Source organism: Lissotriton helveticus, chromosome 5_1 (assembly GCF_964261635.1).
Source record: "Lissotriton helveticus chromosome 5_1, aLisHel1.1, whole genome shotgun sequence".
In the NCBI taxonomy this organism is placed as follows: domain Eukaryota; kingdom Metazoa; phylum Chordata; class Amphibia; order Caudata; family Salamandridae; genus Lissotriton; species Lissotriton helveticus.
Window position 1 is genome coordinate 1,649,896,803 of NC_136065.1, and position 25,645 is coordinate 1,649,922,447.

The window sequence follows — 25,645 nt, forward strand, 5'->3', positions numbered from 1 at the left end:
AAAACATCGTTCGTGAATCAACAACTGTAATTTTTAAAAGCGAGTAATTTCTAAAAGACAGGCAATTCACTTTTACCCACCACAAGTAGAGAAATGCACGGGCACAAACGCAGAAGCTTGAATGGCTAAGCGGAGTAGAGACTCTGCCACCGCCTCACGTCCGCAGCTAACACTGATCAAGGCTCCGCCTAAATAGGCCCTCCAGATTGGTGCACTAGAGCACTGACCGCTCGTGGAGTGTCCCGGCAGGAAGTGACTGGCTCTCCCTGGCCCGCCCTCCGCGCAACGGTACTGGTTACCGCGTCGGAACGGGGCGGGTCAGGAGAAAAGACGAGCACAGGCTTCCTTTTAGTAAGTTAATATCGTTTCCCTCCTTCTTATAATCAGAAAAAAGGGCTATAAGGTTTAAATCACCCCAGAGTCAATATGTGCGTGGTGAGAATGCGTGTCACAGGTATCAGTGCTTATTTTAAAACATGGTTCGTGAATCAACAACTGTAATTTTTAAAAGCGAGTAATTTCTAAAAGACAGGCAATTCACTTTTACCCACCACAAGTAGAGAAATGCACGGGCACAAACGCAGAAGCTTGAATGGCTAAGCGGAGTAGAGACTCTGCCACCGCCTCACGTCCGCAAGGTATCTTGTACATAGAGAGAATGTGAGAAAAAGCAGAATCGCTTCATAGATTTGGTGACCTTGGAAGGGTCGGCTGGATAAAGAAGTGAACCTGATTTCGGGAAAAGGAGTATCGTGATGGGGATGAGGAAAAGAGAACATGGACCACATTCACAAGTTAGAGAAATAAATGTAATAGGTTGAATGGTTTTAAAAAGTTAACTTTGAGCACGAATTGTGTTTTTTAAACTGCAAAGAATTAAAAAATCAATGTGGGATTGGAGGCACAAACTGAGCAGAAAGCACCATAAGCTGCTATGGTGCAACTCTTATGTTGACTAGAAACATTAATATGATGACGCTCTTCTTTTGATATGTCTTTCAGTTAAATTGTATTGTAAGTAGCTGATACAGCACTGTTTGCAGCTCCTCAGTATATGGTTATCCCGTGACAACAATGTTTTCATCATATTTATTATTCTACAAATGTATTTTTAAATGCACTGATGTGGTGTTTGCATGCTATGCAAGACGGCACATCATGGAATGTTTATAAGGAGCATCGAATAGGATTGTGATATTTGCACCTGGAAGAGTCGGACACGCAGATCCTGAAAAGAAGTAAAGACTCTCTAGCAAGGGCCGTCTTTACCCTGAGTTTAATCTTTACTTTTAGTGAAATGGTTTATGAAAAACCAGTAAGCTGCTCCAGGTGAGGCTCGAACTCACAACCTCGACATGCCTCAATGCAAGCACTGCTGTATAAGTACCGCGCGCTAACCGATTGCGCCACTGGAGCTCTCTGTTCGCATATCTCCTCAGTTGAGCCATCTATAGCTAACCGATTGCGCCACTGGAGTTCACTGTTCTCATACCTCCCCAGTTGAGCCATCTAGAGCTGACCAAGTAGATACTGGCACTGCTCCCTTATTCACTGTGCAAGATCGACTCACATGCTAGCATGTTATCATGACTATTAAAAACTACAGTCCTAATGGAACAGATTTGATAATTCTGCTATATCATGTGCTCTGTCTATTGAACACCACATACATTTGCCAGTTCTGACACAGTCTAGGAGAAACTTATGATTATTTGTAATTAGCACATGGTAAGAATTTCATAAAAAATGAAACATAGTCACCTAAGGCAGACGAGGTGGCCGAGTGGTTAAGGCGATGGACTGCTAATCCATTGTGCTCTGCACGCGTGGGTTTGAATCCCACCTTCGTCGGAACGCCATCAGACACTCTTTTGAAGGTGGGCATGTCTCGTAGTACAATTACACTCTCTTTCAAGACACAGCCATAATCCACTAGAAGGGCCCAACTGACTATTCCTTTTTGGCTATTATGTCAAATTAAGGGAAGTGTTTTGTGCTTAATTGAAATTAGATCTTTCATGAAGTGTCCAGAGGATTGCCTTTCCCTCACTCCTGGCCTTCTAACCAGTTTGGATAGATAGACTGATAAGAAAGCAGCTCTTACTCCTAAAGTTTCAGCCATCTCAAGTGTATGACTGTTGACATATGTCTGCCCCACAGAGACAGATCACTTCTAATAAGTGAGTTCTCTATCTGTCACTGATTGCGGACATACTAACTAGAGCTATCAGTATGGTCATAAATGTGAATACTCTTATGTTCTCAAATCAAAATGGAGTTTTTCCTACTGCCAAGAAAAGCGTCTTTAGCATGCTCTTCAATTTGTGCACGCATGTAGACATTCAAATGCAACTGCATTTCCATACAGAGTCTCAAAATCATAGATATCTTCATACCGCAGTAAGAATACATGAAGCGATTTACATACTGCAGGCAGGCTGGCCTTGTAGCTCAGTGGCAGAGCACTGGTCTTGTAAACCAGGGGTCATGAGTTCAAGCCTCATCAGGGCCTTTTTATATGTGAGTTTCTGTATGTTGTTTCCAAGTCATTCTTTCTAGGAGTCACACATTGTCTTAAGTTTGCTTATTGACAAGCTTCCCTTTCCTGCTTTCATCGTATCAAGAAGACTTCATGAAAACCATTGAACCATAAACTATTGCCTCACCCCTTTCGATCGCCTGACGAACGCCTGACAAACGCCATTCTCACCCCGCCGGGCAAGCCCCGCCGAGCAAAGCCAAATAAGCCAAGCATATTTGAAGTTCCTTTGAAAGTCAGAGCGAGGACTATGACCTCTGTTCCGACTGAGTCTGCATCCACAGAAAGGATGAAATAAGGATCTAGAAATTTCACCAAGGAGATGTGAACTTCATCCCCCTTAAAATACTTTTCCTGCCAGATGCCCCGGCTCTTAGTCAAATGAGGTTAATCTTCGAAACCCCACCCCCACTAACCATAAATATCCGACTCTCCTGCTGTCCATTCAAATGATACAAGGTATCTTGTACATAGAGAGAATGTGAGAAAAAGCAGAATCGCTTTATAGATTTGGTGACCTTGGATGGGTGGGCTGGATAAAGAAGTGAACCTGATTTCGGGAAAAGGAGTATCGTGATGGGGATGAGGAAAAGAGAACATGGACCACATTTACAAGTTAGAGAAATAAATGTAATAGGTTGAATGGTTTTAAAAAGTTAACTTTGAGCACGAATTGTGTTTTTTAAACTGCAAAGAATTAAAAAATCAATGTGGGATTGGAGGCACAATCTGAGCAGAAAGCACCATAAGCTGCTATGGTGCAACTCTTATGTTGTCTAGAAACATTAATATGATGACGCTCTTCTTTTGATATGTCTTTCAGTTAAATTGTATTGTAAGTAGCTGATACAGCACTGTTTGCAGCTCCTCAGTATATGGTTATCCCGTGACAACAATGTTTTCATCATATTTATTATTCTACAAATGTATTTTTAAATGCACTGATGTGGTGTTTGCATGCTATGCAAGACGGCACATCATGGAATGTTTATAAGGAGCATCGAATAGGATTGTGATATTTGCACCTGGAAGAGTCGGACACGCAGATCCTGAAAAGAAGTAAAGACTCTCTAGCAAGGGCCGTCTTTACCCTGAGTTTAATCTTTACTTTTAGTGAAATGGTTTATGAAAAACCAGTAAGCTGCTCCAGGTGAGGCTCGAACTCACAACCTCGGCATGCCTCAATGCAAGTACTGCTGTATAAGTACTGCGCGCTAACCAATTACGCCACTGGAGCTCACTGTTCTCATAGCTCCCCAGTTGAGCCATCTAGAGCTGACCAAGTAGATACTGGCACTGCTCCCTTATTCACTGTGCAAGATCGACTCACATGCTAGCATGTTATCATGACTATTAAAAACTACAGTCCTAATGGAACAGATTTGATAATTCTGCTATATCATGTGCTCTGTCTATTGAACACCACATACATTTGAGAGTTCTGACACAGTCTAGGAGAAACTTATGATTATTTGTAATTAGCACATAGTAAGAATTTCCTAAAAAATGAAACATAGTCACCTAAGGCAGACGAGGTGGCCGAGTGGTTAAGGCGATGGACTGCTAATCCATTGTGCTCTGCACGTGTGGGTTCGAATCCCACCTTCGTCGGAACGCCATCAGACACTCTTTTGAAGGTGGGCATGTCTCGTAGTACAATTACACTCTCTTTCAAGACACAGCCATAATCCACTAGAAGGGCCCAACTGACTATTCCATTTTGGCTATTATGTCAAATTAAGGGAAGTGTTTTGTGCTTAATTGAAATTAGATCTTTCATGAAGTGTCCAGAGGATTGCCTTTCCCTCACTCCTGGCCTTCTAACCAGTTTGGATAGATAGACTGATAAGAAAGCAGCTCTTATTCCTAAAGTTTCAGCCATCTCAAGTGTATGACTGTTGACATATGTCTGCTCCACAGAGACAGATCACTTCTAATAAGTGAGTTCTCTATCTGTCACTGATTGCGGACATACTAACTAGAGCTATCAGTATGGTCATAAATGTGAATACTCTTATGTTCTCAAATCAAAATGGAGTTTTTCCTACTTCCAAGAAAAGCGTCTTTAGCATGCTCTTCAATTTGTGCACGCATGTAGACATTCAAATGGAACTGCATTTCCATACAGAGTCTCAAAATCATAGATATCTTCATACCACAGTAAGAATACATGAAGTGATTTACATACTGCAGGCAGGCTGGCCTTGTAGCTCAGTGGCAGAGCACTGGTCTTGTAAACCAGGGGTCATGAGTTCAAGCCTCATCAGGGCCTTTTTGGGTTTCGCCTGCCGAAAGGCTGCGCTCTGCGCAGCTTTTCAGCGCAGGTGAAATCCTTTGTTGACTATAAGGAGTTTGGGAACGTCCCCCGGCTCTCATTGGCTAGCTCCATAAATGGAGGCTAGCCATTGAGTGCCGGATCTGTCCGTCAAGGCGGGACCAGATTCGGGGGCGTTCCCGAGATTTTTTCCCTGGGCGGAGTTACGTTTTTTCCGTTCCCTCCCCTTTCAATGAAAGTGATTTCAGATGCGCTGTCCATTCCCGCCCCCTCTGTGTGCCTTTCCGCCCCCCCTCGCTGTCCTGTGCACGTTTCCCGCCGTCCGTGTCCTCTCCCGCCCCCTCCCGCCGTCCGTGTCTTCTCCCGCCCTCCTCCCGCCGTCCGTGTCTTCTCCCGTCCTCCTCCCGCCGTCCGTGTCTTCTCCCGCCCCCTCCCGCCCCCTCCCGCCGTCCGTGTCTTCTCCCGCCCTCCGCCCGCCGTCCGTGTCTTCTCCCGCCCCCTCCCGCCGTCCGTGTCTTCTCCCGCCCCCTCCCGCCGTCCGTGTCTTCTCCCGCCGTCCGTGTAGAAAGTGAGTTGATGGGAAACACGTAGATGTATCTGTAGCTCGTGCAAGGGTTCGTACCTTACAGTGAAGGGAAAATAGGCTCTGAAATCTGATAAAATCGTCAGAAGAATATGCCGGATGTGGGTAGTCCTTGTGCTGGAGGCAAGAGCCCTCCTTGTGATGGCGGGTGGTGGTTGGGGGCGAGGGGGGGGGGCAGAGTGCTGGAGGCCTCAGTGTTGGATAGTGGGTTGGGGGCAGACTCCTCTTGCAGGAGGGCCTGTGCGCAGGGGAGTGGGCCCAGATCACCTTGTGTTGGGGGTTGAGGGCAGAGATTCCCAAGCGCTCCAGGACCACGTTGCCTCAGACGGCCAATGGCCTTGCACTTGGCACGCTGCGCACACATTCCTCCCACTCCCCTCTCCCTCCCTCTGGCTGGAGGTTAGTTTTTATCACCGCACCGCGGTGACCTAACCTGCTTGGGGGGATGCCTGGCTCTGCCATGCCTGGCCGGGGGTGGAGGAGAGAGCCGTGCGCAGGCCCCTGAGAGGGACATGGACGGGCCCTGAGCGGAGGGCACCTCTTCCAGCGGCCAGGCCCGGGGCTTCCTCGCCTCCCCCAACGTCTTCGGGCCCACCGCTGGCCGAGCAACATCTGGCTTCGCCTTCTCCGGCCCGGGGAGGTCGTCCGGCGCTGCACGCTTGGACTCCGGCAAGGATGGGGCCGGCGCGCCCTCCCTGGGCTATGGCTACCACTTTGGGAACGGATGCTACAGCTGCCGCATGTCGCACGGGGTGGGGGTGCAGCAAAGCGCCCTGAAGCCCTCGCCTCATGGCGCCTTCCCGGTGGAGAAGTACATGGACGTGCCCGCCTTGGGCAGCGGGGCGAGCGCGCAGGGCAGCGAGGGATCCTCGCGGGCCAAGGAAGTCTCCTACTTCCCGGGGTACCCCGGGCCCTACCAGCCCATGCCCGGGTACATCGACGTGGTGTCCGGCTTCGGGCCGGGCGAGCCCAGGCACGAGGCATACATCCCCATGGACGGCTACCAGTCGTGGACCCTGGCGAACGGCTGGAGCGGCGGCGTGTACTGCGCCAAGGAGCAGCCTCAGGGCGTGCACTTCTGGAAGTCATCCTTCGCAGGTGAGGGCTTTTATCCTTCTCATGGACATGACTGGGGCAGCTGCATCTGTCTGGAAGATAGAACGGGGCGCTTTTGCCAAATCCCATTACAGCTCATGGTAAGAAACTGACGAGCAAGGCAGATCCGTGGGTTCACATGGAGGCTGTATACACGGTATGTGAGTGCGTGATGTGGGGTGTGTCTGTGTGTATGTGTGTGCGGTGTGTGTATGAAATGGTCGTGTTTGCGTGGTGTGTGCATGGTGTGTACATGGGATATGTGTGTGCGCAGTGTGTGTGTTTGTGCATGGTATGTGTGGGGTTTGTGTTTTTATATGGTATGTGTGTTTCGCGTGTGTGATTATAGCTGTGTGTGGACATGATGTGTGTGGACATGCCATGTGTATGTGTGCATGGTGTTTATGTCCGTCTGTCTGTCAAGGGGGATGTTTTAATAATGGAAGTTATGGGCCACCAAAACGTCCACGGGAACACACATGCGTGCGCACTCGGCGTATTTCATTGCAACTCTCAGAATGATTCCCGTAATCACATCGCGTCCGGAGAGCTTTCCTCTGGGCTGAGGGTTTCTGAATCCCATGTGAAGTTTGACAAGTGCACACCACGACACTGCGCTTGACATGCAAACAGCGCCTCGGTTAATATGTGCTTGGAGAAGCCTCCCCACACACAGCCCCAATTACACCGAACCTCTGGCACATGTCGTCAGACGCCACGGAGGTAACAACAGGGGTTGCGCCGCGATTCCTGAATTTCATCAAGTATAAATTATGTGCACTACAACTCGCTTAAGTGCCGGCGATTTATGTGCAGGGAGGCATGCCTTTGATCTCCCATCTGCCCTCCCAGGCGCCTTTCTATTCTCGCCCGTGCTACACGCTCCGGACAAATTCAAACATTGAAACTTTGCGACCGCCACACATATTACAAGACTTTTCTGGAACTCAATTGCTTTTACTTTGGGCTTTTGTTCCGGGGCAACCTTTATCAGTGGATCTGGTGTAAGAAAGCAATGTCACTCTGACATTTTCTGGAAATGAATGTGAATGCGATTCTCTTAGACAAGCCGAAGTTCTTTCGCATCTGTTGCATGGCAATCAATACATATTGTATGTACATTTTCTTGCGTAACTGCAGTTATTCAGACACCGGATATTCGTGAAAGAATAAAGTATGTATATCAGAATAAGGGCAATTTATTGTTCTTAGTGGACACTGAAATAGCAGACCACGCATTTCTGTTTAGCCAAGTTTATTACATTATATGACTTTGAGCGAAATAAAAAAACACATGTACATCGAACGTTATTAAATACAACACATGTTTACGTAAATTAGTATTTCCTGCTTTTAGCTATCGCTGAAATAAAAGTCAGTACAATTTATCTGTTTTTTAGCAGTAAGAGCATTGAAAATAGCCCAAGATAGTGTCCCTAAATTAATTTTTAAAAAGTGCAGTTTAATTAAAAGCAGACGATGGCTGTCCATGAAACGGTAATCCACAGGGTTTCTTCCAATTTGTGAAGTTTGATTTCGGGCCTCGTTTTATCTTAAAATATAAACTATATTTTTACTCAAATCCGTTCATTTTATTAGGTGTTTCTAGTGAAACACTAAGGAATATATGTTGCTTTGTTGTTTCAAACAGTGCACCCTGTGAAATGGTCGTCAGTGAAATAGTACATTATCGGCTTTGTTCTGGTTTGTGCCATTCACTTTTCGGTGACAGTTGTCAGTGGAACAATACACTCTATTTGGTTACAGTGGGTGCAGGTTATGGTTGCTATCAGGGTATTTCGACAGTATCTTGGTGCTGAGAGGCAGTAAGAGTGTGTAAAATACAACTCAAGAATCCTAACCAAGAAACAGGACAGGTCTTCCTACCTCTCTGTGTGCACTGAAAAGGCCCTGACATGTCCTGACACATTTAGCTGCTGGTATTCTGATTCTCACATTTTGGTTGGCAATGAAACATATAAACAATTCGTGCACGTAATTGTTATATATTAGTTAGTGAAAACAAAAAAACTAAATATTTTGCTTAAATTCGTGCAGTTTATTATTAGGCGAAGACGTCAGTCAACTAAGAAATTAAATTTTGGTGCGATTAGTGCGGTTTATGATGAGGTGTTGGGTGCCAGTGAAAAAAAATAATATTAATTTTGCTGCCATGTGTGCAGTTTATACAGAGGAGGTAGCTGCCACTGCAGTATTAAACTATATTTCATGTACAATTATTTCAGTGGGTGCTCAGTTGAGGTGTTACTAGTGAAACAGTAAATTGACTTTTGTATACATTTTGTGCAGTTTAGGAGGTGTGTGTTCTCAAGCAAAAAGCTAAATATTGTGCAACAGTTAGTGGTGTTGGATGGTTGTTACTGAAGCAATAACATGTATTTTATACATTAGAGCAGTTCAATACTTGGTCTTGGTATACACCCAATATGCTTTTTGGGTTTCGCCTGCCGAAGGCTGCGCTCTGCGCAGCTTTTCGGCGCAGGTGAAATCCTATGTTGACCATAAGGACTTCGGGGACGTCCCCCGGCTCTCATTGGCTAGCTCCATAAATGGAGGCTAGCCATTGAGTGCCGGATCTGTCCGTCAAGGCCGGACCAGATTCGGGGGCGTTCCCGAGATTATTTCCCAGGGCGGAGTTACGTTTTTTCCCGTTCCCTCCCCTTTCACTGAAAGTCTGTCCATTCCCGCCCCCTCCGTGTGCCTTTCCGCCCCCCCCTCGCTGTCCTGTGCACGTTTCCCACCGTCCGTGTCCTATCCCGCCCCCTCCCGCCGTCCGTGTCCTCTCCCGCCCCCTCCCGCCGTCTGTGTCCTCTCCCGCCCCCTCCCGCCGTCCGTGTCCTCTCCCGCCCCCCTCCCGCCGTTCGTGTCCTCTCCCGCCCCCTCCCGCATACTGGCCTATAGCGCTAACAAATCATGCATACAAGACACATAATAGTTAGGCAGGTTTGTTCCAGTTTTTTTATTTATTAGAATGATCCTAGAGCAACGCCTGTAGCGTCCGCCAAGCTATATACCACAGTTTGAGAGAGCACTATAAAAAGTTAACACACATTTATGTAACATTCATGTCGATTTGTATTGTAGATCTGCTCTCGGTTATATTAAAACAAGTTGGAAAATACGTCGTGATTCTATAATTAAGACTACTGTAAAGATAAAGCTGGGCTTCTAGATTGTCAGTTTCTATTTCCGTGTTTCACATGCCAGTAAAAACACCCTTGAACGTGGGTGTAGCCCCAGCCTGCCGCAGACTATCGCTGCAAAACGCCCATGCAGCTTATGACCGGCTCTATAGCGAAGCAGCCACTGTTAGTCTCCACTGCCATCACACTGTTAGTCTCCACTGCCATCACAGGAGCTAACACTGAATCCATTCAATGGACAGAGGTACTTACTAATGTCATATGGCATCTTCCCGGTGACTGCTCTCTGCTAGGGTTCGGCGGAGGATCTGTCAGCCGTAGCTCCTGACAGGCAGTGGATGGTGCGCCTGCTACCAAGCTTCTCCTCAAACCCGGAAGAAGGCGGCGGGCTCGCGACTCTCCGTAGGCTGTTACCATATATAGTCAACTCGGTGCCTAGTTTCCAGCGGCCGCCCTTCCCTCGGAGCCAGCGCTGCTGCCTGCAGAAGGAACTGGCGGAAGCAACGTCAGGAGACCTGGCCAGTGAGCAGCCAGGGAAATGAGGAAGAGGCGCTGGAATAGAAACATAGAGAGGAGGAGGACGACGAGCCGGTCTCAACAGTACGGGAAGCTGGTGGCCATGTTGGAACTTGTCATTTTCTACTTTACTGGGCACAGAATGAGTTCGAATCGTAAAATAAAAGAGATAAGATGCAATGTTGGACATTTCCTTTCAGTTTTGTTGTGTTTTCAATCTACCACAACACAGTCGCCCTATTAATACATTTCAAGTATTCCCTTTCTAGTTAGATGGACTTACATAGTTCGATGAAACAGTTACTTTTTACTATAATAATTAAAAGACACAAACGTATGTCACTCTAAAGTGAATCCTGTTTAAGATGGCCGTCCTGTGTTCAAATCACATTGCGAGTCTTGCCTACATACACACATCGCCACTGCTACAATAATTAGTATGAGTCAGGTGTAGGTGTGGCTCCGATTTTAGGGTGTGGTTCCTTGTAGGAAAGATTTGAACACCTATTAAATACACTGAACAAGCAGCGTAAGTGTTACGTTTTTTCCCGTTCCCTCCCCTTTCACTGAAAGTCTGTCCATTCCCGCCCCCTCCGTGTGCCTTTCCGCCCCCCCCTCGCTGTCCTGTGCACGTTTCCCGCCGTCCGTGTCCTCTCCCGCCCCCTCCCGCCGTCCGTGTCCTCTCCCGCCCCGAATGACGGGAGAGAGGGGAGAACCAAGGAAGGAAGAACAAGCATTTACAATGCAACGGTTTCGCCTTTGGAAAAGTTAGAGCTATTGGCAATGTAAAGGACAATGCCATTTATTTATCTGTTTTCAAAACCAACACATAAATACAAATGTTGTCATTTACAATGCCAATAGCTCAAACTTTTCCAAAGGCGAAACCGTTGCATTGTAAATGCTTGTTATATGTGAGTTTCTGTATGTTGTTTCCAAGTCATTCTTTCTAGGAGTCACACATTGTCTTAAGTTTGCTTATTGACAAGCTTCCCTTTCCTGCTTTCATCGTATCAAGAAGACTTCATGAAAACCATTGAACCATAAACTATTGCCTCACCCCTTCCGATCGCCTGACAAACGCCATTCTCACCCCGACGGGCAAGCCCTGCCGGGCAAAGCCAAATAAGCCATGCATATTTGAAGTTCCTTTGAAAGTCAGAGCGAGGACTATGACCTCTGTTCCGACTGAGTCTGCATCCACAGAAAGGATGAAATAAGGATCTAGAAATTTCACCAAGGAGATGTGAACTTCATCCCCCTTAAAATACTTTTCCTCCCAGATGCCCCGGCTCTTAGTCAAATGAGGTTAATCTTCAAAACCCCACCCCCACTAACCATAAATATCCGACTCTCCTGCTGTCCATTCAAATGATACAAGGTATCTTGTACATAGAGAGAATGTGAGAAAAAGCAGAATCGCTTCATAGAATTGGCGACCTTGGATGGGTGGGCTGGATAAAGAAGTGAACCTGATTTCGGGAAAAGGAGTATCGTGATGGGGATGAGGAAAAGAGAACATGGACCACATTCACAAGTTAGAGAAATAAATGCAATAGGTTGAATGGTTTTAAAAAGTTAACTTTGAGCATGAATTGTGTTTTTTAAACTGCAAAGAATTAAAAAATCAATGTGGGATTGGAGGCACAATCTGAGCAGAAAGCACCATAAGCTGCTATGGTGCAACTCTTATGTTGACTAGAAACATTAATATGATGACGCACTTCTTTTGATATGTCTTTCAGTTAATTGTATTGTAAGTAGCTGATACAGCGCTCCTCAGTATATGGTTATCCCGTGACAACAATGTTTTCATCATATTTATTATTCTACAAATGTATTTTTAAATGCACTGATGTGGTGTTTGCATGCTATGCAAGACGGCACATCATGGAATGTTTATAAGGAGCATCGAATAGGATTGTGATATTTGCACCTGGAAGAGTCGGACACGCAGATCCTGAAAAGAAGTAAAGACTCTCTAGCAAGGGCCGTCTTTACCCTGAGTTTAATCTTTACTTTTAGTGAAATGGTTTATGAAAAACCAGTAAGCTGCTCCAGGTGAGGCTTGAACTCACAACCTCGGCATGCCTCAATGCAAGTACTGCTGTATAAGTACAGCGCGCTAACCGATTGCGCCACTGGAGCTCACTGTTTTCATATCTCCCCAGTTGAGCCATCTAGAGCTGACCAAGTAGATACTGGCACTGCTCCCTTATTCACTGTGCAAGATCGACTCACATGCTAGCATGTTATCATGACTATTAAAAACTACAGTCCTAATGGAACAGATTTGATAATTCTGCTATATCATGTGCTCTGGCTATTGAACACCACATACATTTGCCAGTTCTGACACAGTCTAGGAGAAACTTATGATTATTTGTAATTAGCACATAGTAAGAATTTCCTAAAAAATGAAACATAGTCACCTAAGGCAGACGAGGTGGCCGAGTGGTTAAGGCGATGGACTGCTAATCCATTGTGCTCTGCACGCGTGGGTTCGAATCCCACCTTCGTAGGAACGCCATCAGACACTCTTTTGAAGGTGGGCATGTCTCGTAGTACAATTACACTCGCTTTCAAGACACAGCCATAATCCACTAGAAGGGCCCAACTGACCGTTCCATTTTGGCAATTATGTCAAATTAAGGGAAGTGTTTTGTGCTTAATTGAAATTAGATCTTTCATGAAGTGTCCAGAGGATTGCCTTTCCCTCACTCCTGGCCTTCTAACCAGTTTGGATAGATAGACTGATAAGAAAGCAGCTCTTACTCCTAAAGTTTCAGCCATCTCAAGTGTATGACTGTTGACATATGTCTGCCCCACAGAGACAGATCACTTCTAATAAGTCAATCAATCAATCAATCAAAGACATTTATAGAGCGCACTACTCACCCGGAGGGTCTCAAGGCGCTAGGGGGGGGGGTGCTGCTACTGCTCGAACAGCCAGGTCTTGAGCTTCTTCCTGAAGGAGAGGTGGTCCTGGGTCAGGCGGAGGTGGGCCGGAAGGGAGTTCCAGGTCTTGGCGGCCAGGTAGGAGAAGGACCTTCCTCCTGTTGTCGCTCTTCGGATGCAGGGGACGGCGGCGAGGGCGTGGTTGGTCGATCGGAGGTGGCGTTTGGGAGCGTAGAAGTTGAGGCGGCTGTTGAGGTATCCTGGGCCTTGGTTGAGTAGGGCTTTGTGTGCGTGGGTGAGGAGCCGGAAGGTGATTCTTTTGTTGATCGGGAGCCAGTGCAGGTCTCTCAGGTGTCTGGAGATGTGGCTTCGTCTGGGGACGTCGAGGATGAGTCTCGCCGAGGCGTTCTGGATACGCTGGAGTCTCTTCTGGAGCTTGGCGGTGGTTCCGGCGTAGAGGGCGTTGCCGTAGTCCAGACGGCTGGTGACGAGGGCCTGGGTGACCGTCTTCCTGGTCTCGGTGGGGATCCACCGGAAGATCTTACGTAGCATGCGCAGGATGTTGAAACAGGACGAGGAGACGGCGTTGACTTGTCTGGTCATGGAGAGGGAGGAGTCCAGGATGAAGCCCAGGTTGCGTGCGTGGTCTGTCGGTTTGGGTGCGGTGCCCAGGGCGGGGGGCCACCAGGAGTCATCCCAGGCGGAGGGGGAGGAGCCCAGGATGAGGACTTCCGTCTTGTCTGAGTTCAGTTTCAGGCGGCTGGTTGTCATCCACTCGGCTACGTCTTTCATCCCTTCGTGAAGGTTGGCTCTGGCGGTGGCGGGGTCGTTGGTGAGGGAGAGAATCAGCTGGGTGTCGTCGGCGTAGGAGATGATGTTGAGGTTGTGTTGGCGTGCGATGGCCGCGAGGGGGCTCATGTAGACGTTGAAGAGGGTGGGGCTCAGCGAGGATCCTTGAGGGACGCCGCAGATGACTCCGGTGGCCTCTGACTTGTACGGTGGTAGACGGACTCTCTGTGTTCTTCCGTCGAGGAAGGAGATGATCCATTCCAGTGCCTTCTCGTGGATTCCGACGTTGCTGAGGCGCTGCACTAGGGTGCGGTGGCAGACAGTGTCGAAAGCCGCGGAGAGGTCTAGGAGGATGAGGGCCGCTGTTTCTTCGTTGTCCATCAGGGCTCGGATGTCATCAGTGGCAGCGATGAGGGCGGTCTCGGTGCTCTGGTTGGCTCGGAAGCCAGACTGTGAGGGGTCGAGGGATCCATTCGTCTCGAGGAAGGTGGCCAGCTGTTTGTTGACGATCTTCTCGATGACTTTGGCTGGAAACGGGAGGAGCGAGATGGGGCGGTAATTCTTGAGTTCGGTGGGGTCCGCTGTAGGTTTCTTGAGTAGGGCGCTGAGTTTGGCGTGCTTCCAGCTCTCCGGGAAGGTGGCGGTGTCGAATGAGGTGTTGATGATGTCCCGCAGGTGGGGTGCGATGACAGCGTCGGCCTTGTTGAAGACGTGGTGAGGGCAGGGGTCGGTTGGAGATCCGGAGTGGATGGAGTTCATCATGCGGACGGTGTCTTCGGTGCTGATCGGCGTCCAGGCGCGGAGGGTGGTGGTGGGGGGCGGTGGTTCGGTCGTGGCGTGCGTCGGTTGAGTGCTGAAGCTGTTGTGTATGTCCGCGATCTTGTTGTGGAAGTAGGAGGCGAGGGAATTGCAGAGGTCTTGCGAAGGGGTGATGTCGTTGTTTCCGGCGTTGGGGTTGGAGAGCTCTTTCACGATGTTGAAGAGTTCCTTGCAGTTGTGTGCGTTGTTGTCCAGTCGGTCCTTGAATGCAGTTTTCTTGGTGGCACGGATCAGTTGGTGGTGCTTCCGGGTGGCAAGCTTGAGGGTGGTCATGTTGTCCGGAGTTGGTTCCCTTCTCCAGTCTTTCTCGAGGGCTCGGCAGTTCTTCTTGGAACTCATGAGTTCGTCGGTGAACCATGGGGCCTTCTTGCTGCAGGGTCTGTTGGGCGGGGTCCTCAGTGGGGCGAGTTCGTCCGCGCAGTTGCTGATCCACTTCGTGAGGTTGTCGGCGGCCTGGCTGGGGTTCGCTGAGCTGGCGGGAGGGTGCTGGCTCAGGGAAGCGGCGAGCTGGTCGGCTAAGTGAGTTCTCTATCTGTCACTGATTGCGGACATACTAACTAGAGCTATCAGTTTGGTTCGCTGAGCTGGCGGGAGGGTGCTGGCTCAGGGAAGCGGCGAGCTGGTCGGCTAAGTGAGTTCTCTATCTGTCACTGATTGCAGACATACTAACTAGAGCTATCAGTTTGGTCATAAATGTGAATACTCTTATGTTCTCAAATCAAAATGGAGTTTTTCCTACTTCCAAGAAAAGTGTCTTAAGCATGCTCTTCAATTTGTGCACGCATGTAGACATTCAAATGCAACTGCATTTCCATACAGAGTCTCAAAATCATAGATATCTTCATACCGCAGTAAGAATACACGAAGCGATTTACATACTGCAGGCAGGCTGGCCTTGTAGCTCAGTGGCAGAGCACTGGTCTTGTAAACCAGGGGTCATGAGTTCAAGCCTCATCAGGGCCTTTTTATATGTGAGTTTCTGTATGTTGTTTCCAAGTCATTCTTTCTAGGAGTCACACATTGTCTTAAGTTTCCTTATTGACAAGCTTCCCTTTCCTGCTTTCATCGTATCAAGAAGACTTCATGAAAACCATTGAACCATAAACTATTGCCTCACCCCTTCCGAACGCCTGACAAACGCCATTCTCACCCCGCCGGGCAAAGCCAAATAAGCCATGCATATTTGAAGTTCCTTTGAAAGTCAGAGCGAGGACTATGACCTCTGTTCCGACTGAGTCTGCATCCACAGAAAGGATGGAATAAGGATCTAGAAATTTCACCAAGGAGATGTGAACTTCATCCCCCTTAAAATACTTTTCCTCCCAGATGCCCCGGCTCTTAGTCAAATGAGGTTAATCTTCAAAACCCCACCCCCACTAACCATAAATATCCGACTCTCCTGCTGTCCATTCAAATGATACAAGGTATCTTGTACATAGAGAGAATGTGAGAAAAAGCAGAATCGCTTCATAGATTTGGTGACCTTGGATGGGTGGGCTGGATAAAGAAGTGAACCTGATTTCGGGAAAAGGAGTATCGTGATGGGGATGAGGAAAAGAGAACATGGACCACATTCACAAGTTAGAGAAATAAATGTAATAGGTTGAATGGTTTTAAAAAGTTAACTTTGAGCACGAATTGTGTTTTTTAAACTGCAAAGAATTAAAAAATCAATGTGGGATTGGAGGCACAATCTGAGCAGAAAGCACCATAAGCTGCTATGGTTCAACTCTTATGATGACTAGAAACATTAATATGATGACGCTCTTCTTTTGATATGTCTTTCAGTTAAATTGTGTTGTAAGTAGCTGATACAGCACTGTTTGCAGCTCCTCAGTATATGGTTATCCCGTGACAACAATGTTTTCATCATATTTATTATTCTACAAATGTATTTATAAATGCACTGATGTGGTGTTTGCATGCTATGCAAGACGGCACATCATGGAATGTTTATAAGGAGCATCGAATAGGATTGTGATATTTGCACCTGGAAGAGTCTGACACGCAGATCCTGAAAAGAAGTAAAGACTCTCTAGCAAGGGCTGTCTTTACCCTGAGTTTAATCTTTACTTTTAGTGAAATGGCTTATGAAAAACCAGTAAGCTGCTCCAGGTGAGGCTCGAACTCATAACCTCGGCATGCCTCAATGCAAGTACTGCTGTATAAGTACCGCGACGCTAACCGATTGCGCCACTGGAGCTCACTGCTCTCATAACTCCCCAGTTGAGCCATCTAGAGCTGACCAAGTAGATACTGGCACTGCTCCCTTATTCACTGTGCAAGATCGACTCACATGCTAGCATGTTATCATGACTATTAAAAACTACAGTCCTAATGGAACAGATTTGATAATTCTGCTATATCATGTGCTCTGTCTATTGAACACCACATACATTTGAGAGTTCTGACACAGTCTAGGAGAAACGTATGATTATTTGTAATTAGCACATAGTAAGAATTTCCTAAAAAATGAAACAGAGTCACCTAAGGCAGACGAGGTGGCCGAGTGGTTAAGGCGATGGACTGCTAATCCATTGTGCTCTGCACCCGTGGGTTCGAATCCCACCTTCGTCGGAACGCCATCAGACACTCTTTTGAAGGTGGGCATGTCTCGTAGTACAATTACACTCTCTTTCAAGACACAGCCATAATCCACTAGAAGGGCCCAACTGACTATTCCTTTTTGGCAATTATGTCAAATTAAGGGAAGTGTTTTGTGCTTAATTGAAATTAGATCTTTCATGAAGTGTCCAGAGGATTGCCTTTCCCTCACTCCTGGCCTTCTAACCAGTTTGGATAGATAGACTGATAAGAAAGCAGCTCTTACTCCTAAAGTTTCAGCCATCTCAAGTGTATGACTGTTGACATATGTCTGCCCCACAGAGACAGATCACTTCTAATAAGTGAGTTCTCTATCTGTCACTGATTGCGGACATACTAACTAGAGCTATCAGTATGGTCATAAATGTGAATACTCTTATGTTCTCAAATCAAAATGGAGTTTTTCCTACTTCCAAGAAAAGTGTCTTAAGCATGCTCTTCAATTTGTGCACGCATGTAGACATTCAAATGCAACTGCATTTCCATACAGAGTCTCAAAATCATAGATATCTTCATACCGCAGTAAGAATACATGAAGCGATTTACATACTGCAGGCAGGCTGGACTTGTAGCTCAGTGGCAGAGCACTGGTCTTGTAAACCAGGGGTCATGAATTCAAGCCTCGTCAGGGCCTTTTTATATGTGAGTTTCTGTATGTTGTTTCCATGTCATTCTTTCTAGGAGTCACACATTGTCTTAAGTTTGCTTATTGACAAGCTTCCCTTTCCTGCTTTCATCGTATCAAGAAGACTTCATGAAAACCATTGAACCATAAACTATTGCCTCACCCAACGCCTGACAAACGCCATTCTCACCCCGCCGGGCAAAGCCAAATAAGCCAAGCATATTTGAAGTTCCTTTGAAAGTCAGAGCGAGGACTATGACCTCTGTTCCGACTGAGTCTGCATCCACAGAAAGGATGAAATAAGGATCTAGAAATTTCACCAAGGAGATGTGAACTTCATCCCCCTTAAAATACTTTTCCTCCCAGATGCCCCGGCTCTTAGTCAAATGAGGTTAATCTTCAAAACCCCACCCCCACTAACCATAAATATCCGACTCTCCTGCTGTCCATTTAAATGATACAAGGTATCTTGTACATAGAGAGAATGTGAGAAAAAGCAGAATCGCTTCATAGATTTGGTGACCTTGGATGGGTGGGCTGGATAAAGAAGTGAACCTGATTTTGGGAAAAGGAGTATCGTGATGGGGATGAGGAAAAGAGAACATGGACCACATTCACAAGTTAGAGAAATAAATGTAATAGGTTGAATGGTTTTAAAAAGTTAACTTTGAGCACGAATTGTGTTTTTTAAACTGCAAAGAATTAAAAAATCAATGTGGGATTGGAGGCACAATCTGAGCAGAAAGCACCATAAGCTGCTATGGTGCAACTCTTATGTTGACTAGAAACATTAATATGATGACGCTCTTCTTTTGATATGTCTTTCAGTTAAATTGTGTTGTAAGTAGCTGATACAGCACTGTTTGCAGCTCCTCAGTATATGGTTATCCCGTGACAATGTTTTCATCATATTTATTATTCTACAAATGTATTTTTAAATGCACTGATGTGGTGTTTGCATGCTATGCAAGACGGCACATCATGGAATGTTTATAAGGAGCATCGAATAGGATTGTGATATTTGCACCTGGAAGAGTCGGACACGCAGATCCTGAAAAGAAGTAAAGACTCTCTAGCAAAGGCCGTCTTTACCCTGAGATTAATCTTTACTTTTAGTGAAATGGTTTATGAAATACCAGTAAGCTGCTCCAGGTGAGGCTCGAACTCCAAACCTTGGCATGCCTCAATGCAAGTACTGCTGTATAAGTACCGCGCGCTAACCGATTGCGCCACTGGAGCTCACTGTTCTCTTATCTCCCCAGTTGAGCCATCTAGATCTGACCAAGTAGATACTGGCACTGCTCCCTTATTCACTGTGCAAGATCGACTCACATGCTAGCATGTTATCATGACTATTAAAAACTACAGTCCTAATGGAACATATCTGATAATTCTGCTATATCATGTGCTCTGTCTATTGAACACCACATACATTTGCCAGTTCTGACACAGTCTAGGAGAAACTTATGATTATTTGTAATTAGCACATAGTAAGAATTTCCTAAAAAATGAAACATAGTCACCTAAGGCAGACGAGGTGGCCGAGTGGTTAAGGCGATGGACTGCGAATCCATTGTGCTCTGCACCGGTTTGTTCGAATCCCACCTTTGTCGGAACGCCATCAGACACTCTTTTGAAGGTGGGCATGTCTCGTAGTACAATTACACTCTCCTTCAAGACACAGCCATAATCCACTAGAAGGGCCCAACTGACGATTCCATTTTGGCAATTATGTCAAATTAAGGGAAGTGTTTTGTGCTTAATTGAAATTAGATCTTTCATGAAGTGTCCAGAGGATTGCCTTTCCCTCACTCCTGGCCTTCTAACCAGTTTGGATAGATAGACTGATAAGAAAGCAGCTCTTACTCCTAAAGTTTCAGCCATCTCAAGTGTATGACTGTTGTCATATGTCTGCCCCACAGAGACAGATCACTTCTAATAAGTGAGTTCTCTATCTGTCACTGATTGCGGACATACTAACTAGAGCTATCAGTATGGTCATAAATGTGAATACTCTTATGTTCTCAAATCAAAAGGGAGTTTTTCCTACTTCCAAGAAAAGTGTCTTAAGCATGCTCTTCAATTTGTGCACGCATGTAGACATTCAAATGCAACTGCATTTCCATACAGAGTCTCAAAATCATAGATATCTTCATACCGCAGTAAGAATACATGAAGCGATTTACATACTGCAGGCAGGCTGGCCTTGTAGCTCAGTGGCAGAGCACTGGTCTTGTAAACCAGGGGACATGAGTTCAATCCTCATCAGGGCCTTTTTATATGTGAGTTTCTGTATGTTGTTTCCAAGTCATTCTTTCTAGGAGTCACACATTGTCTTAAGTTTGCTTATTGACAAGCTTCCCTTTCCTGCTTTCATCGTATCAAGAAGACTTCATGAAAACCATTGAACCATAAACTATTGCCTCACCCCTTCCGATCGCCTGACGAACGCCTGACAAACGCCATTCTCACCCCGACGGGCAAGCCCTGCCGGGCAAAGCCAAATAAGCCATGCATATTTTAAGTTCCTTTGAAAGTCAGAGCGAGGACAATGACCTCTGTTCCGACTGAGTCTGCATCCACAGAAAGGATGAAATAAGGATCTAGAAATTTCACCAAGGAGATGTGAACTTCATCCCCCTTAAAATACTTTTCCTCCCAGATGCCCCGGCTCTTAGTCAAATGAGGTTAATCTTCAAAACCCCACCCCCACTAACCATAAATATCCGACTCTCCTGCTGTCCATTCAAATGATACAAGGTATCTTGTACATAGAGAGAATGTGAGAAAAAGCAGAATCGCTTCATAGATTTGGTGACCTTGGATGGGTGGGCTGGATAAAGAAGTGAACCTGATTTCGGGAAAAGGAGTATCGTGATGGGGATGAGGAAAAGAGAACATGGACCACATTCACAAGTTAGAGAAATAAATGTAATAGGTTGAATGGTTTTAAAAAGTTAACTTTGAGCACGAATTGTGTTTTTTAAACTGCAAAGAATTAAAAAATCAATGTGGGATTGGAGGCACAATCTGAGCAGAAAGCACCATAAGCTGCTATGGTGCAACTCTTATGATGACTAGAAACATTAATATGATGACGCTCTTCTTTTGATATGTCTTTCAGTTAAATTGTGTTGTAAGTAGCTGATACAGCACTGTTTGCAGCTCCTCAGTATATGGTTATCCCGTGACAACAATGTTTTCATCATATTTATTATTCTACAAATGTATTTATAAATGCACTGATGTGGTGTTTGCATGCTATGCAAGACGGCACATCATGGAATGTTTATAAGGAGCATCGAATAGGATTGTGATATTTGCACCTGGAAGAGTCGGACACGCAGATCCTGAAAAGAAGTAAAGACTCTCTAGCAAGGGCCGTCTTTACCCTGAGTTTAATCTTTACTTTTAGTGAAATGGCTTATGAAAAACCAGTAAGCTGCTCCAGGTGAGGCTCGAACTCACAACCTCGGCATGCCTCAATGCAAGTACTGCTGTATAAGTATTGCGCTCTAACCGATTGCGCCACTGGAGCTCACTGCTCTCATAACTCCCCAGTTGAGCCATCTAGAGCTGACCAAGTAGATACTGGCACTGCTCCCTTATTCACTGTGCAAGATCGACTCACATGCTAGCATGTTATCATGACTATTAAAAACTACAGTCCTAATGGAACAGATTTGATAATTCTGCTATATCATGTGCTCTGTCTATTGAACACCACATACATTTGCCAGTTCTGACACAGTCTAGGAGAAACTTATGATTATTTGTAATTAGCACATAGTAAGAATTTCCTAAAAAATGAAACATAGTCACCTAAGGCAGACGAGGTGGCCGAGTGGTTAAGGCGATGGACTGCTAATCCATTGTGCTCTGCACGTGTGGGTTCGAATCCCACCTTTGTCGGAACGCCATCAGACACTCTTTTGAAGGTGGGCATGTCTCGTAGTACAATTACACTCTCTTTCAAGACACAGCCATAATCCACTAGAAGGGCCCAACTGACTATTCCATTTTGGCAATTATGTCAAATTAAGGGAAGTGTTTTGTGCTTAATTGAAATTAGATCTTTCATGAAGTGTCCAGAGGATTGCCTTTACCTCACTCCTGGCCTTCTAACCAGTTTGGATAGATAGACTGATAAGAAAGCAGCTCTTACTCCTAAAGTTTCAGCCATCTCAAGTGTATGACTGTTGACATATGTCTGCCCCACAGAGACAGATCACTTCTAATAAGTGAGTTCTCTATCTGTCACTGATTGCGGACATACTAACTAGAGCTATCAGTATGGTCATAAATGTGAATACTCTTATGTTCTCAAATCAAAATGGAGTTTTTCCTACTTCCAAGAAAAGTGTCTTAAGCATGCTCTTCAATTTGTGCACGCATGTAGACATTCAAATGCAACTGCATTTCCATACAGAGTCTCAAAATCATAGATATCTTCATACCGCAGTAAGAATACATGAAGCGATTTACATACTGCAGGCAGGTTGGCCTTGTAGCTCAGTGGCAGAGCACTGGTCTTGTAAACCAGGGGTCATGAGTTCAAGCCTCATCAGGGCCTTTTTATATGTGGGTTTCTGTATGTTGTTTCCAAGTCATTCTTTCTAGGAGTCACACATTGTCTTAAGTCTGCTTATTGACAAGCTTCCCTTTCCTGCTTTCATCGTATCAAGAAGACTTCATGAAAACCATAAACTATTGCCTCACCCCTTCCGATCGCCTGACAAACGCCTGACAAACGCCATTCTCACCCCGCCGGGCAAGCCCTGCCGGGCAAAGCTAAATAAACCATGCATATTTGAAGTTCCTTTGAAAGTCAGAGCGAGGACTATGACCTCTGTTCCGACTGAGTCTGCATCCACAGAAAGGATGAAATAAGGATCTAGAAATTTCACCAAGGAGATGTGAACTTCATCCCCCTTAAAATACTTTTCCTCCCAGATGCCCCGGCTCTTAGTCAAATGAGGTTAATCTTCAAAACCCCACCCCCACTAACCATAAATATCCAACTCTCCTGCTGTCCATTCAAATGATACAAGGTATCTTGTACATAGAGAGAATGTGAGAAAAAGCACAATCGTTTCATAGATTTGGTGACCTTGGATGGGTGGGCTGGATAAAGAAGTGAACCTGATTTCAGGAAAAGGAGTATCGTGATGGGGATGAGGAAAAGAGAACATGGACAACATTCACAAGTTAGAGAAATAAATGTAATAGGTTGAATGGTTTTAAAAAGTTAACTTTGAGCATGAATTGTGTTTTTTAAACTGCAAAGAATTAAAAAATCAATGTGGGATTGGAGGCACAATCTGAGCAGAAAGCACCATAAGCTGCTATGGTGCAACTCTTATGTTGAATAGAAACATTAATATGATGACGCTCTTCTTTTGATATGTCTTTCAGTTAAATTGTATTGTAAGTAGCTGATACAGCACTGATTGCAGCTCCTCAGTATATGGTTATCCCGTGACAACAATGTTTTCATCATATTTATTATTCTACAATTGTATTTTTAAATGCACTGATGTGGTGTTTGCATGCTATGCAAGACGGCACATCATGGAATGTTTATAAGGAGCATCGAATAGGATTGTGATATTTGCACCTGGAAGAGTCGGACACGCAGATCTTGAAAAGAAGTAAAGACTCTCTAGCAAGGGCCGTCTTTAACCTGAGTTTAATCTTTACTTTTAGTGAAATGGTTTATGAAAAATCAGTAAGCTGCTCCAGGTGAGGCTCAAACTCACAACCTCGGCATGCCTCAATGCAAGTACTGCTGTATAAGTACCGCGCGCTAACCGATTGCGCCACTGGAGCTCACTGTTCTCATATCTCCCCAGTTGAGCCATCTAGAGCTGACCAAGTAGATACTGGCACTGCTCCCTTATTCACTGTGCAAGATCGACTCACATGCTAGCATGTTATCATGACTATTAAAAACTACAGTCCTAATGGAACAGATTTGATAATTCTGCTATATCATGTGCTCTGTCTATTGAACACCACATACATTTGCCAGTTCTGACACAGTCTAGGAGAAACGTATGATTATTTGTAATTAGCACATAGTAAGAATTTCCCATAAAATGAAACATAGTCACCAAAGGCAGACGAGGTGGCCGAGTGGTTAAGGCGATGGACTGCTAATCCATTGTGCTCTGCACGTGTGGGTTCGAATCCCACCTTCTTCGGAACGCCATCAGACACTCTTTTGAAGGTGGGCATGTCTCGTAGTACAATTACACTCTCTTTCAAGACACAGCCATAATCCACTAGAAGGGCCCAACTGACTATTCCATTTTGGCAATTATGTCAAATTAAGGGAAGTGTTTTGTGCTTAATTGAAATTAGATCTTTCATGAAGTGTCCCGAGGATTGCCTTTCCCTCACTCCTGGCCTTCTAACCAGTTTGGATAGATAGACTGATAAGAAAGCAGCTCTTACTCCTAAAGTTTAAGCCATCTCAAGTGTATGACTGTTGACATATGTCTGCCCCACAGAGACAGATCACTTCTAATAAGTGAGTTCTCTATCTGTCACTGATTGCGGACATACTAACTAGAGCTATCAGTATGGTCATAAATGTGAATACTCTTATGTTCTCAAATCAAAATGGAGTTTTTCCTACTTCCAAGAAAAGTGTCTTAAGCATGCTCTTCAATTTGTGCACGCATGTAGACATTCAAATGCAACTGCATTTCCATACAGAGTCTCAAAATCATAGATATCTTCATACCGCAGTAAGAATACATGAAGCGATTTACATACTGCAGGCAGGCTGGCCTTGTAGCTCAGTGGCAGAGCACTGGTCTTGTAAACCAGGGGTCATAAGTTCAAGCCTCATCAGGACCTTTTTATATGTGAGTTTCTGTATGTTGTTTCCAAGTCATTCTTTCTAGGAGTCACACATTGTCTTAAGTCTGCTTATTGACAAGCTTCCCTTTCCTGCTTTCATCGTATCAAGAAGACTTCATGAAAACCATAAACTATTGCCTCACCCCTTTCGATCGCCTGACAAACGCCTGACAAACGCCATTCTCACCCCACCGGGCAAGCCCTGCCGGGCAAAGCCAAATAAACCATGCATATTTGAAGTTCCTTTGAAAGTCAGAGCGAGGACTATGACCTCTGTTCCGACTGAGTCTGCATCCACAGAAAGGATGAAATAAGGATCTAGAAATTTCACCAAGGAGATGTGAACTTCATCCCCCTTAAAATACTTTTCCTCCCAGATGCCCCGGCTCTTAGTCAAATGAGGTTAATCTTCAAAACCCCACCCCCACTAACCATAAATATCCAACTCTCCTGCTGTCCATTCAAATGATACAAGGTATCTTGTACATAGAGAGAATGTGAGAAAAAGCAGAATCGCTTCATAGATTTGGTGACCTTGGATGGGTGGGCTGGATAAAGAAGTGAACATGATTTCAGGAAAAGGAGTATCGTGATGGGGATGAGGAAAAGAGAACATGGACCACATTCACAAGTTAGAGAAATAAATGTAATAGGTTGAATGGTTTTAAAAAGTTATCTTTGAGCATGAATTGTGTTTTTTAAACTGCAAAGAATTAAAAAATCAATGAGGGATTGAAGGCACAATCTGAGCAGAAAGCACCATAAGCTGCTATGGTGCAACTCCTATGTTGAATAGAAACATTAATATGATGACACTCTTCTTTTGATATGTCTTTCAGTTAAATTGTATTGTAAGTAGCTGATACAGCAC

At 45.3% G+C, this 25,645-nt stretch overlaps 18 non-coding genes and 1 pseudogene across 18 annotated transcripts; 14 read left to right on the forward strand and 5 right to left on the reverse strand.

Annotated features, from left to right (window-relative positions):
• Positions 1–1,321: 1,321 nt before the first annotated feature.
• TRNAI-UAU (transfer RNA isoleucine (anticodon UAU)) lies at positions 1,322–1,416 on the reverse strand. Its single transcript has 2 exons — positions 1,379–1,416; positions 1,322–1,357 (listed from the first exon to the last, which is right to left on the reverse strand). It is a non-coding gene; the product is annotated as a tRNA-Ile (tRNA).
• Positions 1,417–1,769: 353 nt separating this feature from the next.
• On the forward strand, positions 1,770–1,851 carry TRNAS-GCU (transfer RNA serine (anticodon GCU)). Its single transcript has one exon. It is a non-coding gene; the product is annotated as a tRNA-Ser (tRNA).
• Positions 1,852–2,440: 589 nt separating this feature from the next.
• TRNAT-UGU (transfer RNA threonine (anticodon UGU)) lies at positions 2,441–2,512 on the forward strand. The gene has a single exon. It is a non-coding gene; the product is annotated as a tRNA-Thr (tRNA).
• Positions 2,513–3,681: 1,169 nt separating this feature from the next.
• On the reverse strand, positions 3,682–3,776 carry TRNAI-UAU (transfer RNA isoleucine (anticodon UAU)). Its single transcript has 2 exons — positions 3,739–3,776; positions 3,682–3,717 (listed from the first exon to the last, which is right to left on the reverse strand). It is a non-coding gene; the product is annotated as a tRNA-Ile (tRNA).
• A 292-nt stretch (positions 3,777–4,068) lies between these two features.
• TRNAS-GCU (transfer RNA serine (anticodon GCU)) lies at positions 4,069–4,150 on the forward strand. The gene has a single exon. It is a non-coding gene; the product is annotated as a tRNA-Ser (tRNA).
• A 589-nt stretch (positions 4,151–4,739) lies between these two features.
• On the forward strand, positions 4,740–4,811 carry TRNAT-UGU (transfer RNA threonine (anticodon UGU)). Its single transcript has one exon. It is a non-coding gene; the product is annotated as a tRNA-Thr (tRNA).
• Positions 4,812–5,909: 1,098 nt separating this feature from the next.
• LOC144752751 (homeobox protein Hox-D13 pseudogene) lies at positions 5,910–6,605 on the forward strand (annotated as a pseudogene).
• Positions 6,606–12,225: 5,620 nt separating this feature from the next.
• Positions 12,226–12,320, reverse strand: TRNAI-UAU (transfer RNA isoleucine (anticodon UAU)). The gene is made up of 2 exons: positions 12,283–12,320; positions 12,226–12,261 (listed from the first exon to the last, which is right to left on the reverse strand). It is a non-coding gene; the product is annotated as a tRNA-Ile (tRNA).
• Positions 12,321–12,612: 292 nt separating this feature from the next.
• On the forward strand, positions 12,613–12,694 carry TRNAS-GCU (transfer RNA serine (anticodon GCU)). The gene has a single exon. It is a non-coding gene; the product is annotated as a tRNA-Ser (tRNA).
• A 2,875-nt stretch (positions 12,695–15,569) lies between these two features.
• On the forward strand, positions 15,570–15,641 carry TRNAT-UGU (transfer RNA threonine (anticodon UGU)). Its single transcript has one exon. It is a non-coding gene; the product is annotated as a tRNA-Thr (tRNA).
• A 1,144-nt stretch (positions 15,642–16,785) lies between these two features.
• On the reverse strand, positions 16,786–16,881 carry TRNAI-UAU (transfer RNA isoleucine (anticodon UAU)). The gene is made up of 2 exons: positions 16,843–16,881; positions 16,786–16,821 (listed from the first exon to the last, which is right to left on the reverse strand). It is a non-coding gene; the product is annotated as a tRNA-Ile (tRNA).
• A 292-nt stretch (positions 16,882–17,173) lies between these two features.
• TRNAS-GCU (transfer RNA serine (anticodon GCU)) lies at positions 17,174–17,255 on the forward strand. Its single transcript has one exon. It is a non-coding gene; the product is annotated as a tRNA-Ser (tRNA).
• Positions 17,256–19,438: 2,183 nt separating this feature from the next.
• On the forward strand, positions 19,439–19,520 carry TRNAR-GCG (transfer RNA arginine (anticodon GCG)). The gene has a single exon. It is a non-coding gene; the product is annotated as a tRNA-Arg (tRNA).
• Positions 19,521–20,109: 589 nt separating this feature from the next.
• Positions 20,110–20,181, forward strand: TRNAT-UGU (transfer RNA threonine (anticodon UGU)). The gene has a single exon. It is a non-coding gene; the product is annotated as a tRNA-Thr (tRNA).
• A 1,556-nt stretch (positions 20,182–21,737) lies between these two features.
• Positions 21,738–21,819, forward strand: TRNAS-GCU (transfer RNA serine (anticodon GCU)). The gene has a single exon. It is a non-coding gene; the product is annotated as a tRNA-Ser (tRNA).
• A 589-nt stretch (positions 21,820–22,408) lies between these two features.
• On the forward strand, positions 22,409–22,480 carry TRNAT-UGU (transfer RNA threonine (anticodon UGU)). The gene has a single exon. It is a non-coding gene; the product is annotated as a tRNA-Thr (tRNA).
• A 1,161-nt stretch (positions 22,481–23,641) lies between these two features.
• On the reverse strand, positions 23,642–23,736 carry TRNAI-UAU (transfer RNA isoleucine (anticodon UAU)). Its single transcript has 2 exons — positions 23,699–23,736; positions 23,642–23,677 (listed from the first exon to the last, which is right to left on the reverse strand). It is a non-coding gene; the product is annotated as a tRNA-Ile (tRNA).
• Positions 23,737–24,028: 292 nt separating this feature from the next.
• TRNAS-GCU (transfer RNA serine (anticodon GCU)) lies at positions 24,029–24,110 on the forward strand. The gene has a single exon. It is a non-coding gene; the product is annotated as a tRNA-Ser (tRNA).
• A 589-nt stretch (positions 24,111–24,699) lies between these two features.
• Positions 24,700–24,771, forward strand: TRNAT-UGU (transfer RNA threonine (anticodon UGU)). The gene has a single exon. It is a non-coding gene; the product is annotated as a tRNA-Thr (tRNA).
• Positions 24,772–25,645: the final 874 nt, after the last annotated feature.